General features: G+C 43.0%; 1 long non-coding RNA gene across 1 annotated transcript in view; it reads left to right on the top strand.

The window, feature by feature from the left end:
* The first annotated feature begins 4,874 nt into the window (after positions 1 to 4,874).
* LOC126426731 (uncharacterized) overlaps positions 4,875 to 17,656 on the top strand; it is a 36,229-nt gene continuing 23,447 nt past the window's right edge. Inside the window, exons 1-2 of the long non-coding RNA XR_007576403.1 lie at positions 4,875 to 4,968; positions 6,011 to 6,103. This is a non-coding gene — a long non-coding RNA (uncharacterized LOC126426731). The remainder of the gene's footprint in view (positions 4,969 to 6,010; positions 6,104 to 17,656) is intronic.

A 17,656-nucleotide genomic window follows, 5' to 3' on the forward strand; every position in this document is an offset into this window, starting at 1 on the left:
CCTCTTTGTGAGGAACATACATGCACCCCAACACCTTGTTGCGTTAATTGTCCTGGCATCCACTCGCCTAGATCCTTAGACTGCCCCGCGTATCAGAAGGAGAAGAAGATTCAAGAACTCAAAACTTTGGATCGTCTCTCTTATTCTGAGGCCAGGAAGAAGTATGACCGCCTCCATCCCGTGACGTTGACCACTTCGTTTGCCTCAGTCGTGTCCACTCCTTCCACAGTATCCTCACCCCTATCCTGTCCCCCCTCCACCTCCTCCCCGCATCCGGGGTCTATGCCTCCACCTCCCAAATCCCTCCCTTCCAAATCCTCCTCCCCCACGGCCCACGCCCCCTCTGCCCCAGGGGCCACCCTTCCTCCTCCTCCCCCCCCCACCGCCGCCTGAGAAGCGATCCTCTTCTCAGGCGTCCATCGGGGAAACGTTCCGGACCCCAGCTTCTGAGGTCCAGCGTTCCAAAACGGACCCTGCGCGTGAGGACCTTCTTTGGGTCCAGCCCACCATCCCTGTGCCTCCTCGGACTTCCAAGAAGGCCTCCAAGAAGAAGTCTCTATCCCCCTCTCCACCCCGGCGTGTTTCGTCTGACGCTCCATCCGTGAGTCGCTGCTCCCAGCCGTCCTCAGTTTCGCCGGGACGCTCTGCTGCCAGGCGCTCAGCTGGCCTCTCGTCGGCAAATGATGCTGCCCCTCCTACACAACCCGGGACAGCGGCCGCAGCTGGCGACGACTCGATGGAGCAGGATCCACCTCCCGCCGGTTGTAGCGTTGTTCCCTCGAAACCTGGCACTCCGCGGCCGTCGAGGTGACCAGCTCTCCCCCTGTCTCGTTCCCCCTCTTTTTTTGACCAGCGATGGCCTTGTTACATTGGAACGTAAGAGTTATTCGATCTAATCGGGAGGAATTACAACTGCTCCTCCGCCTGCACTGTCCGCTCGTCCTTGGTCTCCAGGAAACCAAGTTGCGCCCAACTGACCGTATTGCCTTTACCCACTATACCTCGGAGCGGTATGACCTCACCCCTGTGGACGGTATCGCATCTCATGGTGGGGAAGTGTTGCTCGTTCGGGACGATGTCTATTACCATCCCATCCAATTGACCGCCCCACTCCAAGCAATAGCTGTCCGTATTACTCTTTCTGCTTTTACTTTTTCAGTTTGTACCATCTACACTCCATCGTCATCAGCAGTTAGTCGGGCTGATATGATGCACCTGATTGTTCAGCTTCCTCCGCCGTTTTTATTGTTTGGCGACTTCAATGCCCATCATCCCCTTTGGGGCTCTCCTGCATCCTGTCAAAGAGGCTCACTCTGGGCGGATGTCTTCAACCATCTCAATCTTGTCTGCCTCAATACTGGCGCCCCGACTTTCCTCTCGGACTCTACTCACACCTACTCCCACTTGGACCTTTCGATCTGTTGTACCACTCTTGCCCGTCGGTTCGAGTGGTATGTCCTTTCTGACACCTATTCGAGCGACCACTTCCCCTGTGTCGTTCGTCTCCTGCACCACATCCCATCCCCACGTCCTTCGAGCTGGAACATACCGAAAGCTGACTGGGGACTTTACTCCTCCCTGGCGACCTTTCCGGACCACGATTTCCTCAGTTGCGACAGTCAGGTCGAATACATCACGGCTGTTATCGTCAATGCTGCCGTATGTTCCATTCCTCATACTACCTCTTCACGTCACGTTTCCGTCCCCTGGTGGAATGAGGCTTGTAGGGACGCTATCCGTGCTCGACGACGTGCTTTACGCACCTTTCGCCGCCATCCTACGTTGGCGAATTGTATTGGATACAAACGACTCCGAGCGCAATGCCGTAGAGTCATCAAAGACAGCAAAAAAGCTAGTTGAGCCTCTTTCACCAGCTCCTTTAACAGTTTTACTCCCTCTTCTGTCGTTTGGGGTGGCCTGCGCCGGCTGTCGGGCATTAAGGCCCACTCCTTGGTACCTGGCCTGACCTCAGGTAATGAGGTCCTTGTTGATCCTGTGGCTGTCTCCAACGCCTTCGGCCGCTTTTTCGCGGAGGTTTCAAGCTCCGCCCATTACCACCCTGCCTTCCTTCCCAGGAAAGAGGCAGAAGAGGCTCGGCGACCTTCCTTCCACTCGCTGAATCTGGAAACTTATAATGCCCCCTTTACTATGCGGGAACTCGAATGTGCGCTTGCACTGTCCCGGTCCACTGCTCCGGGGCCAGATGCCATTCACGTTCAGATGCTGGCACACCTTTCTCCGGCGGGCAAAAGCTTCCTTCTTCATACCCACAATCACGTCTGGACCAAAGGTCAGGTCCCCATGCGTTGGCGTGACGCCGTCATTGTTCCTATACCCAAACCCGGGAAGGATAGACACCTTCCCTCTAGTTACCCCCCCATTTCTCTTACAAGCTGTGTCTGTAAGGTGTTGGAGTGCATGGTTAATGCTTGGTTAGTCTGGATTCTTGAATCTCGACGGCTAATTACCAATGTCCAATGCGGCTTTCATCGCCGCCGCTCCACTGTTGCCCAGCTTGTGACCTTGTCGACATTCATCATGAACAATTTTTTGTGAAGGCGCCAAACGGTAGCCGTGTTCTTCGATTTGGAGAAGGCTTATGATACCTGTTGGAGAGGAGGTATACTCCGCACTATGCACAGGTGGGTCCTACGCGGTCGCCTGCCCCTTTTTATTGATTCCTTTTTAACGGATCGAAAGTTTAGGGTACGTGTGGGTTCCGTATTGTCCGACGTCTTCCTCCAGGAGAACGGAGTGCCTCAGGGCTCCGTCTTGAGCGTAGCCCTTTTTGTCATCGCGATCAATCCAATTATGGATTGCATTCCACCCAATGTCTCAGGCTCTCTCTTTGTCGATGACTTCGCGATCTACTGCAGTGCCCAGAGAACATGCCTCCTGGAGCGCTGCCTTCAGCGTTGTCTAGACAGCATATATTCATGGAGCATGGCAAATGGCTTCCGGTTCTCTGAAGAGAAGACGGTTTGTATCAACTTTTGGCGATATAAAGCGTTGCTTCTGCCATCCTTACATCTCGGTCCCATTGTTCTCCCATTCATGGAAACAACTAAGTTTCTAGGGCTCACATTGGACAGGAAACTTTGTTGGTCTCCGCATGTCTCTTATTTGGCGGCCCGTTGTACACGTTCCCTTAATGTCCTCAGAGTTCTTAGTGGTTCATCTTGGGGAGCAGATCGCACTGTCCTGCTTCGCTTGTATCGGTCCATAGTCCGATCGAAGCTGGATTATGGGAGCTTCGTCTACTCGTCTGCTCGGCCATCCCTCTTACGCCGTCTCAACTCCATCCACCATCGGGGGTTACGTCTTGCGACCGGAGCCTTCTACACTAGTCCCGTCGAGAGTCTTTATGCTGAAGCTGCCGAATTACTATTGACCTACCGGCGTGACGTACTGCTGTGTCGGTATGCCTGCCGGCTGTTGTCAATGCCCGACCACCCCTCTTATCAGTCCTTCTTCGCCGATTCTCTCGACCGTCAGTACGGGTTGTATGTTTCTGCCCTGCTGCCCCCTGGTGTCCGCTTCTGTCGTCTGCTTCGACAATTGGATTTTGCCCTCCCTACCACCTTCAGAGAGGGTGAGAGCCCGACACCACCTTGGCTCCAGGCTCCGGTTCATATTTATCTCGACCTCAGCTCACTCCCGAAGGAGGGTACTCCGGCTGTAGTGTATTGCTCACGGTTTGTCGAACTTCGTGCTCGACTTGCCGGTCACACCTTTATATACATCGATGCCTCCAAAACTGACGATGGTGTCGGCTGTGCCTTTGTCATCGGGGCCGTCAACTTTAAATACCGGCTCCTCGACCAATGTTCCAGCTTTACGGCCGAGCTTTTTGCTCTCCATCAGGCCGTTCAGTATGCCTGCCGCCACCGCCATTCATCGTATGTACTCTGCTCTGATTCCCTCAGTGCTCTTCGGAGCCTTGGAGCTCCCTATCCGGTCCATCCCTTGGTGCAACGGATCCAGCAGTCCCTCCATTCTTTCGCTGATAATGGTTCTCCTGTCAGCTTTCTGTGGGTTCCCGGACATGTAGGAGTGCCTGGGAATGAGGCTGCAGATGCTGCAGCCAAGGCTGCAGTCCTCCTGCCTCGGCCAGCCTCCCATTGTGTCCCGTCATCTGACGTTCGTGGGGTTGTTTGTAAGAGGTTTGTGTCGTTGTGGTGGGATGCTTGGTCATCCCTCCAAGGAAACAAGCTCCGGGCAGTAAAACTGTTCCCAACTGCTTGGACATCCTCCTCCCGACCATCTCGGCGAGAAGAGGTCCTTCTGACCAGGTTGCGGATTGGGCATTGCCAGTTTAGCCACCGCTACCTGCTCTCCGGTGACCCGGCCCCGCAGTGCCCTTGTGGTCAAGCATTAACAGTGCGCCATGTTTTATTGTCGTGTCCCCGCTTTAGTCAATCTCGTGTTGTCTTGTCCCTGCCATCTACTTTACCGGATATTTTAGCTGATGTCGCTCGAGCAGCTGCTCGTGTTCTGCGTTTTATAACTTTGACTGGCTCGTCCAAAGACATCTAACTTTTTTACGTATTTTATCTGCATCTTCGTCAGGACTTTCTGGTGTCCCCCCTCCCCTTGAGTTTTACTAGATTCCATGTGCTCTAACAACTGTGACCTCAGTAGTTGAGCGCCCTTAAACCCCACCAAAAAAAAAAAAAGCTTACTGTTGTACCTGCCTTCGAGAATAACCAATGCTTTGGTTTCAGATATCTGAAATGTAGCACCACATTTTCTTGCTGCCTGGTTCTAATTGATGAATATGTGTGAGTAATTGCTTTTACGCAAGATCGATATCTCTCTCTCTCGTGTGTGTGTGTGTGTGTGTGTGTGTAACTTTTTTTATTTTGCTTTTTCCAGTTTCTTGAAGACCAATTAAAGACTGAAGGCACTAGTGTTTCAGTAAAGCAAGATCCAGAACTGAAACAACATGCTGATGGATCTGAGCATAATGTAAGTTTTCACACAAGCACTGTATTGTGGAGGAAGTGTAGTAAGAATGTCATGACACAATTATGGGGCATTCAAGCTAAATTACCATGGATGTTCAACATTTGTAACCTATGATACCAGCTCTTTTCAAGAACTTTTGTGGACTGTCAGTTGACTCTAGTTAGATATGTTATTTGTTGGCTATTACCAATAGTATTTTAACAGAACTTGTAACAAGCATATCATTATGAACCATTACCCTTTTATTAATTTTTTATTATGGTTCTATTTAATGAATGCTTTAAGTACATTTTTGGTATTAACGGAGCAATGAAGGCTTCCTCTTGGAAGTAATTGTTAGTCTTGTTATGTGTCTTTGTGTCACAGTGTCGCAACAGAGGATTTGGCACTTATGATATGTTGTGAGTGTATATTTTAGAGTTTCCAGTCACTGTTCACTGTAATATTTACATCATTACTGAAATCCTGCATTGGCTGTATGTAATTCCTTATGATTTTCCTCCCGTACACATGACCTAAGTTTGCATTGTTTCCTAAAGAGCAGGCACTGAAAATACATGTTGACAGAGCAAGAAGCTGTGTAAATAGCATTAACTTTGGTCAATTTTGACGATAATGTGTGGAATGCCATATTCATTTGATTAATGGCCAAAATGTCCTCTTGTTTATGGGTTTACTGCTGGAAGATTATTTGCATCTCTATATTATCTGAGTGTAATTTTGAAATGTTGCCACACACGTGTATCCAGTTTGTATATGGGAGTACGACCACCCGATAGAGCAGGCCATGGTGCCTCTGAAATCAGAGTGGGTTATGTGACAGGAATAGGAAGTGAAAGCATCTCAATATAAATATTACTCAATGGCTGTTAGCATAATCAGAGATGTTAGAACTGATTTGGATGCATTCTGACTCTCGTCCCAAGTGATAGGAATATGTGCAAAGTTGGATGATATTCATAAGAAAGGAATATTGAGACCTGTGTCATACATACAGAAGTTAATAAGCAGTTATAATTCACAGATTGTTTTCTTCTTCCAGTCTGTTAAAGATCCATTGGGAATATCATGGCCCACTGATTTTATCAAGGAGGATCCTGAACTAAATTTGGAAATGAATGTAACTGAGAATATTGTAAGTATTCACATCTCTGATGTATTGCATGTAGTCAAGTAAAAAGTCGTCTGTTAATAGTGTAGAATAAAGGATGCATTGCAGTGGAATTGGCACAGTGTGTCAGTTTCCTGGAACTTGTTGCTGTTCACATTTCTAGAGTATTTTTGTTCTCGTCCACTTAACTTCCACATCACCTTTTACATGCTGACTGTTGTAAATAGAAGTGGATGGGGACTGGTGGTTGGTATAATCCTGTTTTCTGTAGCCCTTGTTGATGTCAACTATATTTTATAATGGCTGTGTGTGATGGACACAAAATTCACATTTAGATGAAGTGGAAGTTCTAATAGTAAGGTCACTTGAGAAACATTCCTCCTTTCGATAAATCCTGATCAATACAATTCAAAAGAACAGTGGCTGGTCTTACCTTTTTTGTGAATCATAGTTATTCTTCAGTTTGTCCTAAAAATTTTTTGGGTTTTGGAAAAAAAGAGATAAAATTTGTGTGTTGTAAATCAGCCCTGATACTTTGTCCACAACCTGTACATATTGTGGCAGCTTGTGTGGTACCTGTTGTATTAGCTTTATATTTTTCAACTATAGAAAAACTCTGTATGGCTTTTGGTGAATGATTGTTCACAGATGAAGCCATGTATGACCTCAACATTTGAATCCTGGATGATCTAAAAAAGGAAGATTAATTTTTTAAATACACTTTATGACCCTGCTAAGGGAAAGCGATGTTAACATTGATAAAAATGTCACAGGGTTTAAAATTAGAGAAAGAGGAGGGAACATTCAACACACAGTTGCCGAAGATTAGTTACTGGCTCTCTCGATATCATTGTTCATAAACAAACTTGCTGTAGTTATAAAGGATTCTTCAGGCACTGAAAATTTTGGTGATAATACAAGCACACAGATCAAGGAACCAAACTATCATTCTGGGGGCAGTTCTGGCAGAATGTAAAGGAGTATAGCTGATTCACAGCTAGCAGGCCAAGACTTAATGTCACACAGACTCACATTATGCCATTTTAAACAAATTAAAGGGATGCATTGGCATCACAAGTAGACAGGATGGTTGTTGTTGTGGTCTTCAATCCTGAGACTGGTTTGATGCAGCTCTCCATACTACTCCATCCTGCGCTAAATTCTTCATCTCCCAGTACCTACTGCAAACTACATCCTTCTGAATCTGCTTAGTGTATTCATCTCTTGGTCTCCCTCTACGATTTTTACCGTCCACACTGCCCTCCAATGCTAAATTTGTGATCCCTTGATGCCTCAGAAAATGTCCTACCAACTGATCCCTTCTTCTAGTCAAGTTGTGCCACAAACTTCTCTTTTCCCCAATCCTATTCAATACCTCCTCATTAGTTACGTGATCTACCCACCTTATCTTCAGCATTCTTCTGTAGCATCACATTTCGAAAGCTTCAATTCTCTTCTTGTCGAAACTAGTTATCGTCCATGTTTCACTTCCATACAAATACTTTCAGAAACGTCTTCCTGACACTTAAATCTATACTCGATGTTAACAAATTTCTCTTCTTCAGAAACGCTTTCCTTGCCATTGCCAGTCTACATTTTATATCCTCTCTACCTCGACCATCATCAGTTATTTTACTCCCTAAATATCAAAACTCCTTTACTACTTTAAGTGTCTCATTTCCTAATCTAATTCCCTCAGCATCACCCGATTTAATTTGACTACATTCCATTATCCTCGTTTTGCTTTTGTTGATGTTCATCTTATATTCTCCTTTCAAGACACTGTCCATTCCGGTCACCTGCTCTTCCAAGTCCTTTGCTGTCTCTGACAGAATTACAATGTCATCGGCGAACCTCAAAGTTTTTACTTCTTCTCAATGAATTTTAATACCTACTCCGAATTTTTCTTTTGTTTCCGTTACTGCTTGCTCAATATACAGATTGAATAACATCGGGGATAGGCCACAACCCTGTCTCACTCACTTCCCAACCACTGCTTCCCTTTCATACCCCTCGACTCTTATAACTGCCATCTGGTTTCTGTACAAATTGTAAATAGCCTTTCGCTCCCTGTATTTTACCCTTGCCACCTTCAGAGTTTGAAAGAGAGTATTCCAGTTAACATTGTCAAAAGCTTTCTCTAAGTCTACAAATGCTAGAAACGTAGGTTTGCCTTTTCTTAATCTTTCTTCTAAGATAAGTTGTAAGGTTAGTATTGCCTCACGTGTTCCAACATTTCTACGGAATCCAAACTGATCTTCCCCGATGTCCGTTTCTACCAGTTTTTCCAATCGTCTGTAAAGAATTCGCGTTAGTATGTTGCAGCTGTGACTTATTAAACTGATAGTTCGGTAATTTTCACATCTGTCAACACCTGCTTTTTTTGGGATTGGAAGTATCATATTCTTCTTGAAGTCTGAGGGTATTTCGCCTGTCTCGTACATCTTGCTCACCAGATGGTAGAGTTTTGTCATGACTGGCTCTCCCAAGGCCATCAGTAGTTCTAATGGAATGTTGTCTACTCCCGGGGCCTTGTTTCGACTCAGGTCTTTCAGTGCTCTGTCAAACTCTTCACGCAGTATCTTATCTCCCATTTCGTCTTCATCTACATCCTCTTCCATTTCCATAATATTGTCCTCAAGTACATCGCCCTTGTATAAACCCTCTATATACTCCTTCCACCTTTCTGCCTTCCCTTCTTTGCCTAGAACTGGGTTGCCATCTGAGCTCTTGATATTCATACAAGTGGTTCTCTTCTCTCCAAAGGTCTCCTTAATTTTCCTGTAGGCAGTATCTGTCTTACCCCTAGTGAGACAAGCCTCTACATCCTTACATTTGTCCTGCTTAGCCATTTTGCACTTCCTGTCAATCTCATTTTTGAGACGTTTGTATTCCTTTTTGCCTGCTTCATTCACTGCAATTTTATATTTTCTCCTTTCATCAATTAAATTCAATATTTCTTCTGTTACCCAAGGATTTCTATTAGCCCTCGTCTTTTTACCTACTTGATCGTCTGCTGCCTTCACTACTTCATCCCTCAGAGTTACCCATTCTTCTTCTACTGTATTTCTTTCCCCCATTCCTGTCAATTGTTCCCTTATGCTCTCCCTGAGACTCTCTACAACCTCTGGTTCTTTCAGTTTATCCAGGTCCCATCGCCTTAAATTCCCACCATTTTGCAGTTTCTTCAGTTTCAATCTGCAGTTCATAACCAATAGATTGTGGTCAGAATCCACATCTGCCCCTGGAAATGTCTTACAATTTAAAACCTGGTTCCTAAATCTCTGTCTTACCATTATATAATCTATCTGATACCTTTTAGTATCTCCAGGATTCTTCTAGGTATACAACCTTCTTTTATGATTCTTGAACCAAGTGTTAGCTATGATTAAGTTATGCTCTGTACAAAATTCTACAAGGCGGCTTCCTCTTTCATTTCTTCCCCCGAATCCATATTCACCTACCATGTTTCCTTCTCTCCCTTTTCCTACTGACGAATTCCAGTCACCCATGACTATTAAATTTTCGTCTCCCTTCACTACCTGAATAATTTCTTTTATCTCGTCATACATTTCATCAATTTCTTCATCATCCGCAGAGCTAGTTGGCATATAAACTTGTATTACTGCAGTAGGCATGGGCTTTGTGTGTATCTTGGCCACAATAATGCGTTCACTATGCTGTTTGTAGTAGCTAACCCGCACTCCTATTTTTTTATTCATTATTAAACCTACTCCTGCATTACCCCTATTTGATTTTGTATTTATAACCCTGTAATCACCTGACTAAAAGTCTTGTTCCTCCTGCCACCGAACTTCACTAATTCTCACTATATTTAACTTTAACCTATCCATTTCCCTTTTTAAATTTTCTAACCTACCTGCCCGATTAAGGGTTCTGACATTCCACGCTCCGATCCGTAGAGTGCCAGTTTTCTTTCTCCTGATAACGACGTCCTCTTGAGTAGTCCCCGCCCAGAGATCCGAATGGGGGACTATTTTACCTCCGGAATATTTTACCCATACAATAAAGCTGCATGCCCTCGGGAAAAATTACGGCTGTAGTTTCCCCTTGCTTTCAGCTGTTCGCAGTACCAGCACAGCAAGGCCGTTTTGGTTAATGTTACAAGGCCAGATCAGTCAATCATCCAGACTGTTGCCCCTGCAACTACTGAAAAGGCTGTTGCCCCTCTTCAGGAACCACATGTTTGTCTGGCCTCTCAACAGATACCCCTCCGTTGTGGTTGCACCTACGGTACGGCCATCTGTATCGCTGAGGCAAGCAAGCCTCCCCACCAACGGCAAGGTCCATGGTTCATGGGGGGGGTAAGGATGGTATGTGAAATAATAGTAGTGTTGTTCCACAAGAAGGGTTTTAAAGAAATGAGAACACCACACTTGTGAAAATGAGGAGCTTGGCCAAAACAATGAACTGTAGGGTGTTGAAGAGCATAGCTGTAGTTGTCAAAACAGCTTGATTGTATTTGGTGACCACTTACCATGAAAATATAAACGGCAATACTGGCCTGCATATGCAGCGCAAGAGATCATGTCGTACAAGATGCCTCCATAGCGTCAGGGCCAGAGGTGCAGAGATAGTGTCTCCTTCATGGAGTGTTGCTCCCGATGCAAGTGTGTAGAACAGTGTGTGGCTAGTTGTGTGGCCTAGAAAACCATGTCATATTGTTGGCACTGAAATCACTGATGTGTACCGCACTTGTTACTTTGAAAATGCATAACTTATATTAAATAGTGCTAGACACCTGAGCAAATCTATGAATAGGATGTGTGACCATAAGTGATCCTGAGTAGCACATACAGCTGTGCAGTGAACACCTTAGCTGTCAGCTGGAGTGACATGAAATTTTTGTGGTCTCGTGAGCATAAGATGCTTAATAATAATGCAGAAAAATAGGGCTGATTATTTTGATACTGGCACATGGCCAACAAGATTGTTTATTAATTGTGTAACTGGAAATTATAGTTGGTAATTGCGTTAGAATCTTGAGCAAGTCTTGGTTACTGTACTCCTAGGTATCTCATTTACAGTGCCCACTGTCGATCTTTCCTGAAAACCTGTTCCAACTGCTTCCTACATCAGAAATTTGTTTGTCAGGCTTAATTTTGATATGCATTCATTGAGTATTATTATTTGCCTGTGTTTAAAGATTTTTGTGATTGTAATTGCTGTCATATTTGAAGATAGTATTAGAAAGATAATAGTAAGAGACCTATTACCTAGTGAATTAAGTCATGAGATTAGATGCAGGAATCAAGACGTTGCAGTGCTTTTTATCACTTGCATGGTGTTAAACATTAATTATGAGTTGTTTGAATTTCTGTGAAGGTTTGGTGATCTTGCAGACCAATATGTATGTGCTAATAATTGAAAGCCCATGTCCTACATTAAGGTTCCATCAGCTAAATGTCATGATGGGCTGATGTGGTAGTGCTTGAAAAACTGAAAGGGAAGATTGGTTTGTAATGGCACATGATTTTAGAAATGTAAGATGTAGTCTCAGAAATTTTTATTGGAAATCCTGGTTACGTATGTGTCATCCACTCGTTGCATGGTACAGTTAAGGAAATAGAGTGCTGATGGCTGATTTTTCTCATGTAGTGAAATTTAGTCAGCTTTAATGAAGTTACGGAAAATTGAGATTCGGAGATGTGATTATTGAGATGGGAGAATCATCTTTTTGAACCATCAAGTATCATAAGGGAAAGTGGATGGCAAAAATGTGCGTTGGGATCAGGTGTCCTGGGAAGGAACCCTGAAGGACTATGCAGTGTCTAATTAGAGAACACGTTGAGTGTCAGACTGTTGTATGTTCAGATAACTGGGAGTGTTAAAACCTTCAGCCAGTTCCATTAGAATACAGCTAATTTCAGAATAAGGTGTTATACAGTGCAGTGACATTGCAAAGAAGTAGTGAGCTATGGGGTGAGATGAGAGCGTGCAGTGTTGTGCAGAGTCATTTGAATGAACGCATATGGAATGAATACGTAATTAAGCATGGGTATATTTTTCATTCAGTGAGCTGGGTTCCTTTGTATTGTGTGTGTAGAGTATTAGGGCATAGTTTTGCTGTTTTGATTGGTTGTAGAGTGGATGAACAAGAATATTTAGTTTCCAGCAGATATCATGTATCTAAAACAGAGTTCAGTGCTAACTTATTAGTCACTCTTTTGCTCAACAGAATATTTTGAATCAAGGATGCAAGTTTCACTTTAGTTTTTGTGTTGAATGGGTTTTGACTTCGACAGTAAGTAGACAGCTGATATAATTTCTGTGTAAAGGTGTATTAATTGTTTATTCGAGAAGCAATCCAGAGACAGGCTGGTAGATTTGTTACTGGTAGGTTCAAACAACCCACAAGTGTTGTGGAGATGCTTCAGGAACTCAAATGGGAATCCCTGATGGGCAGGTGATAATCTTTCAAGTAACACTATGGAGAAAATTTAGAGAACAGCCATTTGAATCTGACTGCCAAATGATTCTGTTGTTTCCAACATGCTTTGCACATACGGACTATGAAAATAAAGTATGAGAAATCAGGACTGATATGGAGGCACAAAGATTTGTGAGGTGAGTGGGAAAGGAAATGACCCACAGGGCTATGGGGCACCCTTTGCCGTGCAGCATTAGGTGGATAGTGGAGTATTGATGTATGTGGAGATATTAAGTAAAAAGTAGCTGACTAATGTAGTAGGGGAAACAGTGATATTTTTCATGGTAGTAATAGAAAATAATCTGTTAGCAGTTCCATTAAGTAATAGTGTGAGTAGATTAGCACTAGTCACAAACAGCTGGTTGTCAGTATATTTCAGAGGTAAATTCCTGTGGGAGCTTCTGCCTTAAGATTTGCAGCCTGGCTCACCCCACTTCCATCCACTTCTTCATTTATGGAATGCAATGTGTAAAACAAAGAATGAACAAACTAATAACCTTCATACCCCATCTCTAGCCAGAGCAGAGGTTACAGTGATGAAAGAAAACTTAATTTTATGAAAAAAATACTGAAACGTTCAATAATAAATGCAACCCATCAAGACAAATTAAGGTTATATTTTACTGAAAACAAATTATGCCTACATAAGCAGTTCCTCAGGGTGTTTAAAATCATCAGATTTGACAAGGCTATAACTTTGCCATATAAGATACAGAATTTGAGTAAAATTTGTGCCTCATTACATACCAGCAAAGCCTTTATTTACAAAGGAACTGTATGATTTTCCCGTTGTGTATGATTTATATGGGTGCACATATAACATTCAGGTGCCTTTCACAGCTGTGCTTAGGATCAGATTCATCATTTACTGATCACAAATATCAAAATTCTTTTCAATGCCTTTAAGCATCCAGGCAATAGACTTGATCCATGCAGTTGCAAGCATGTCAGTTTAGGAAACTCACTGCTGTTCCCATGTAGCATCATAGTTCATTCAAAGTAGTTGGAAGAGGAGACAACTAGGTGGAGCCTTTTACAATCTCCCACAACTAAAAAAGTTACCAGGTTGTGAGATCTGCAGCCCCTCATAGCTGATAAATTCCTCAGGCAGCTTACTGTTCAGAAGTGCTCTTTTGTGAAGGTTCCAATGCAGTGGTACACCATCCAGAAGAAAAATTATATTTCTGTAATTTTCCATCTCTGCTGTTTTTGGTCCATTTATGTGTTTTCTAATATCGTCTACTTTCTTCAGTTTGTTAAAGAATTCCCTATTCTTCAGATTAAGTTCAGTGTTAATCTCACTAAACTGTTCATCACATTACATGAGTTGGATAATAAATAATGATCACTACCAACAAGCTTCCTGTCCTGTATTGCACAGCACATTACCCTTATTAATTTTGCAGCAATCTGTTCAACTCTTATCCTCAACGACTCATTTTATACGTTTTAAAGCAATGAGAAATGACCTGCTGGAAGTAGTACACATTTGGTCATACACTAAATGAAACATACTGCATACAATTCCTTGGTGTCTGCTTGGATTTCAAATTGAAGTGGGGTCAAGAAATTGGTAAACTTGTCCAGCTAATCCACTCAGCATAACTCACCTAAAGGCAATTATGATGACTTCTTTTGGATTTTCACTTGTTTTTGGAATTATCTTCTGGGACAGCCAACTAGAAATAAATAAAATATTTATATGTTATTTAATGCAGAAACCAATAGAGTGTGCCTTAGTGACACATAGGTTCAAGATGCCCTAGATCAATGAAGAGGTTTATGCAAGGTGTTCAGTTGTTTAACATCACATCACAATCCTACTGGAAGTGTCTATAGGATACATACTTATTTGTTCATGGTTGCTATGCCCTATAAGATTATCGTATAGGATAGTACTGATTGGAAGCATGCTAGGAAGCATTCCTGCAAGGTGACACTCTGGAGGAACATTTATAATTGCAAGGCAGAGAGATACTAGCTTTTTGGTTAAATTATTCTTATGCTGGTGTCTCCTTAATTTACGCTACTGGCCATTAAAATTGCTACACCACGAAGATGACGTGCTTCAGACGTGAAATTTAACCGACAGGAAGAAGATGATGTGAAATGGAAATTATCAGCTTTTCAGAGCATTAACACAACGTTGGCACTAGTGGCGACACCTACAATGTGCTGACATGAGGAAAGTTTCCAACCGATTTCTCATACACAAACAGCAGTTGACGAGTGTTGCCTGATGAAACGTTGTTGTGATGCCTCATGTAAGGAGGAAAAATGCGTACTATGACGTTTCCAACTTTGATAAAGAACGGATTGTAGCCTATTGCGATTGCGGTTTATCATATCACGACATTGCTGCTCACATTGGTCGAGATCCAATGACTGTTAGCAGAATATGGGATCAGTGTGTTCAGGAGGATCCCAATGTCCTCATATCACTAGCAGTCGAGATGACAGGCATCTTATCTGCATGGCTGTAACGGATCATACAGCCACGTCTCGATCCCTGAGTCAACAGATGGGAACGTTTGCAAGACAACCACCATCTGGACAAACAGTTAGATGACATTTGAAGCAGCATGGACTGTCATCTCAGAGACCATGGCTGCAGTTACCCTTGACGCTGCATCACAGACAGGAGCACCTGCGATGGTGTACTCAATGACGAACCTGGGTTCACAAATGACAAAACGTCATTTTTTCGGATGAATCCAGGTTCTGTTTACAGTATCATGATGGTCACATCTGTGTTTGGCAACATCGCGGTGAACGCACATTGGAAGCGTGTATTCGTCATCGCCATACTGTCGTATCACCCAGCGTGATGGTATGGGGTGCCACTAGTTACACATCTCGGTCACCTCTTGTTCGCATTGACGGCACTTTGAACAGTGGACATTACATTTCAGATGTGTTACGACACGTGGCTCCCTGTGAAACCCTACATTTCAGCAGGATAATGGACGACTGCATGTTGCAGGTCCTGTAGGGGCCTTTCTGGATACAGAAAATGTTCGACTGCTGCCTTGGGCAGCACATTCTCCAGATCTCCCACTAATTGAAAACGTCTGGTCCATGGTGGCCGAGCAACTGGCTCGTCACAATACGCCAGTCACAACTCTTGATGAATTGTGGTATTGTGTTGAAGCTGCATGGGCAGCTGTACCTGTACATGCCATCCAAGCTCTGTTTGACTCAATGCCCAGGTGTATCAAGGCTGTTATTACGGCCAGAGGTGGTTGTTCTGGGTACTGATTTCTCAGGATCTATGCACCCAAATTGCGTGAAAATGTAATCACATGTCAGTTGTAGTATAATATGTTTGTCCAAAGAATACCTGTGTATCATCTGCATTTCTTCTTGGTGTTGCAATTTTAATGGCCAGTAGTGTATTATCAATCTGAATGTCCAAGAACTTCGCTCATGTATCCTCATTCAGTGTCTGTTATTGATATCTCCTTGTATCTATGAGTCATTCGGATTTGTTTGGAATTGCACGATGTGTGGTTTTGTAAATATAAAGGTTGAATTTTTGTTCTGTTTCCTGTAAACCAGTTTCAGGTATGTTTCATTATTCACCTGGCTGTTTCTAGTTTGAATGAGTTTGTCAGTTTTTAGTGTACTTGTGTCATCAACAAACATAGCAGATTTTGAAGGCTCCTCCATTGGGGTTAGCACTACATTAATGTGGGTCAGGATAAGTCAAATGCTGAGCCCAGTGGGACATCATATGTAATTTTTCCCCATTCTATATTCAGTTTTCCTCCCAGGGTATCGTTTGTTACTAAGACCCAGTTTTTTGTTGCTAAGCTAAGATTCAGTTCTTGTAAGTATAATTCTTTTAACACCATAACAATGTAGTTTCCCAAGTAAAGGGAGATCACGAGTTTAATTTGATGCCAATAAGTTTTCTCCACTTGTACTGCATATTTCTCATTCTATAAAGTCAGCACAATATTTTAGTAATTAGATTGTTACGATCATAACAAGAAGAATTTCTGCTTCTGTCACCAGACGATTCTTGTGATTGATTTGACCATTCACCTGATGAAACTGATGTCTGGTTGAGTATACACTTCCTGACTGAGTCTGATGGATCTAATTTCAATAGTCATTTTTTCTCCTCAAATGTTTTCAGCAACTGTTAAGAAATTGTTTTCATGGCCTGATATTTTTTCAGTTTTTCTAAATATTAGGCTGGTGCGTAAGTTGATAGCACTTCCGTTTTGCATGTTGATATTCCAGTTGCTGAGTTTTTTTTACCAATAGCTATTTTTTATTTGTAGTTCATTGTTGCTATTTGAGTTTACATGTATTTCAGTTTACACATTGTCATTTTGTCATCTGGAGATACTGAGTGGGATGGTGGTCACTAGAAAGTGGAGTGCCAAGTAGAGGAATTGAGGCACTGTGGACATGTTCATCTCTAAGGGTTCAATAGAGGGTAACTAGTGGAGGCAGCCAGAAACATTGTTGTACATCTGGTGGGACAGGGACAAAGTGGTTTACTATGAATTGCTTCCTCAACATGTAACCACTGATTACTGTTGAGATTTATTGTCAATAACTCAAGATGTTTTGCAGATGCAGTACAAGAACAATGACCAAGAAGTCGCTACTACATGATAACACCTGCCAACAATTTGCTAGACTTACAAAAAACAGTATACAGGAGTTGGGGGTTGGAACTATTGCACACCCCCTTCTTCACTTGAACTTGCACCCTCAGATTTTCCCCTTTTCTGCTCTTTATTGAGCAACGTTCAAAGAACTTTATTTCCAGATCAAAATGCACTCTGAACCTTGGTCAACGAGTACTATGCCTTAAAACAACATGATTTCTACAATTACAGAATGAAAAAGTCGCCCCAGCATTGGGAGACTGCTGTAAATAGTGAAGGAGAACATTTCACTGGTTATTAAAGTCTCTCTTATTTGTTTCTGTTGTGCGTATTAAACTTCTGGAAAAATACCAACTGATACTTACTGCAAATAGATACATATGCATAACTTTCTTTCATTGTGCTGCTAAACTTAGTTTCCTTTCGTCTTTGTCTAACCAGTATGAATAACATTCAAAATTACACTTGGTCTGTTAAGCCCAGTGTCTGGGTACAGATATT

Source organism: Schistocerca serialis, chromosome 11, assembly GCF_023864345.2.
Source record: "Schistocerca serialis cubense isolate TAMUIC-IGC-003099 chromosome 11, iqSchSeri2.2, whole genome shotgun sequence".
Taxonomy (NCBI): domain Eukaryota; kingdom Metazoa; phylum Arthropoda; class Insecta; order Orthoptera; family Acrididae; genus Schistocerca; species Schistocerca serialis.